This window comes from Harpegnathos saltator, unplaced genomic scaffold (assembly GCF_003227715.2).
Source record: "Harpegnathos saltator strain DR-91 unplaced genomic scaffold, Hsal_v8.6 scaffold795, whole genome shotgun sequence".
Classification (NCBI taxonomy): Eukaryota; Metazoa; Arthropoda; class Insecta; order Hymenoptera; family Formicidae; genus Harpegnathos; species Harpegnathos saltator.
Window position 1 is genome coordinate 106,274 of NW_020230643.1, and position 3,115 is coordinate 109,388.

The 3,115-nt window shown below is 34.5% G+C and overlaps 1 long non-coding RNA gene across 1 annotated transcript; it reads left to right on the top strand.

The window, feature by feature from the left end:
* Positions 1-407: 407 nt before the first annotated feature.
* LOC112590368 (uncharacterized) lies at positions 408-1,191 on the top strand. The gene is made up of 4 exons (XR_003114159.1): positions 408-483; positions 560-676; positions 743-953; positions 1,031-1,191. It is a non-coding gene; the product is annotated as an uncharacterized LOC112590368 (long non-coding RNA).
* Positions 1,192-3,115: the final 1,924 nt, after the last annotated feature.

Genomic DNA, 3,115 nt, shown 5'->3' on the forward strand with positions numbered 1-3,115 from the left:
AGACGCTGCGCAAACTGAAGAGCCTGAAATGCGATGTCTTAACGCATCCACCGTATTCTCCTGATATCGCACCATCTGACTATCACTTGTTCCGGTCATTGCAAAATTATTTAAATGGAAAAAACTTTGACTCTTTGGAGGCCTTAAAAAACGGCGTCTCTTCGTTCTTCGAATCTAAACCGCGCAGTTTTTATGATCGAGGCATCCGTATGCTGCCAGAACGTTGGGAAAAGATTATAGAAAACGATGGAGAATATATCATTGATTGAATAAAGATTTTTGTTTGCCTAATCACTGTGTGACTTTTACTCACAAACTCCGCACGAACTTTTGCACTCACCCAATATATATATATATATACATATATATATATATATAACGTTATATTAAAATATTTTTCTAGGTTACCCATTGAACAATTTTTGCGAATATTTATCGGAATATCTAAAAACATTCTACATCAAGAACACGTAAATATGCAAGGTTAGTATTAACAATAATTTTTATATTTTACTAACAATTATTTTTTAAAAAGATAATTATCTTTATCATGCTCTAGAGAAGGAAAATGTATTAGACATATCTTTGCAAAATGAAAATGACAAAAATTATTAAGAGGAATTATTTGTTGGACTACCTGAAACTGTTTGTTATGAACAACATATAAATATGCAAAGTTAGTATTAACTGTATTATGTATGTCTGACTTACATTCTTATTAACTTGCCTTATCACGCTTCAGGAAACGAAAATATTCCAAATATATCTTTGATAGACATACTGGAAAAAATTGTGAAGAAAAAATACAAGTTACTATAGATCCCAAATATATCCCAATAAATCTATTAGAACCTAAGATTACTCTAATAAAGCTCACACGTCGAGACTGCGAAAAATATATTAAGAATAGTCAGCAACCATTAACGTTTATTGAAAACATTATTCCATCAAAAGTAAGTATACATTGAAACGTTACTCATTATCGACAGATATAATATTTACACATTGAAACATTTACATAATGTTCCAGATTACACGAAAACGGAAAGCACGTAAACCTTGCAGTCGTTGCAGATAAAAATAACCGTATATATTTTAAGATATACGTTATATTTTAGTATGCGTGCTTCCTACTGTTCTTTTGTTGGCTTATTATATAATTGTTATATAATTATGTAACACATATTGTTTCGGAAATGTTTATAATACATATTATTAAAGAAAATAACTTTGAATATTAGCATATAAGTAATTTTTATATAATTCACCTTAAAGTATTGTGAGAAATTGGCAGTAAATACTTTCAACCTAATTTTGCATACAGCCTTAGTCTACAACACATTTCAGTACGTAATGCTTAACATATATAATACTGTTATATTGGCAACAAATCTACTGTCTTAGAATGTGTGCGATAAACGTCATAAAGAATATGTATTAAAAAAGATGCTGACAATTCTAAATGTTTTTACCAGGTGTGTCGGTAATCCCTTTCCGGTTTTTTCGCTAAAGAAAACACGTTATTTACAATGGATAGTTAAAATATATTTATTCAAAGTATTGGCCATTTGATTCTATACATTTTGCCCATCTCTCAGGCAATTTATGGATGCCATTCCAAAAGAACTGTTTCTCCTTTGAGTTAAACCATTCATTGAGCCATTTTTTAACTTCTTCGAAATCGGCGAAGTACTGCTCTGCAAGCGCGTGCCCCATCGATGCGAAAAGGTGGTAGTCGGATGGAGCCAGGTCTGGAGAGTACGGCGGGTGCGATAAAACTTCCCATCCAAGTGATTTCAACACTTTTTTGACTGGTTTTGCTGTATGAGATGGCGCGTTGTCATGCTGCAAAATTACCTTATCATGTCTTTGAACGTATTGTGGACGTTTTTCGATCAATGCACAGTTCAAATTGATCATTTGTTGGTAGCGATCAGTATTAACTGTTTCTCCATGTTTCAACAGTTCATAATTTACGACACCAACCTGGTCCCACCAGACACAGAGCATGGTTTTGCGACCAAAGCGATTTGGCCTTGCAGTCGATGGGCCGCCTTCGCCAGGTGATAACCATGATTTTTTTCGCTTGGGATTTTCGAAATAAATCCACTTTTCATCATCCGTTACTATTCGATGCAGAAATGACTTCCTTTCATACCTTTGAAGCAGTATTTCACTGACGATTTTTCGATTTTCCAATTGCCTGTCATTCAATTCATGTGGCACCCATCTTCCCATCTTTTGGATCTTTCTCATCGCTTGTAATCGTTCACAAATTGCTACTCGGCTCACATTCAACTTTTCTGCCAATTGTTTTTGAGTTTGTGTTGGGTCTTCATCCAATAACTCCTGCAATTCCGCATCTTCAAACGTTTTCGGCCTACTAGGACGTTTTTTGTCTTGAACGTTGAAATCACATTTGAATTGTCGAAACCACGTTTCACATGTTGTTATGGTTGGAGCATGCTCACCGTAAGTCTCTACCAGCAAACGATGACTTTCAGCGGCTTTTTTCTTTTGATTAAACAAGAAAAGTAATGCATCCCGCAAATGCACGTTTTCAGGCACAAAACTCGACATTTTCAAAAAATTATTAATCTATAACGCTGTTATTTTGGCGGAACGTAACTTGTGTAGTTTTGAGGTTAATGTCAGTAGAATAAAATGACATATGTATCAAATCATAACATTGCATACTTATGGCTAGTGACATCTGTTACAAAAACCGGAAAGTAGTTACCGACATACCTGGTATTCAAATAAAAGTAAGACATGTTTATGGCATATATTTTTTGTACACCGATGAAATTTGTGCTTTGCAAATTGAACAAGTTTTAACATTATCACTATCTTGCATGATTTAACTAGAACAATCTGCACAACTGCAGAAGTGACCGCACAGTATGAAAAGATGAGTCGATTCAGCAATAATACACATAAATAATGCACGTATGATCAGATTTTACTTTTTCTTCACTTTTTTCGCACCCCGTTTCCTATTGTGTCCGTTTCCTACTGTGTCCGTTTGATACTGTGTCCATTTTTTACTGTGTCCGATTCTCACTTTGTCCGTTTCTTACTGTGTCCGTTTCTCACTGTGTCCGATTGCAACCAC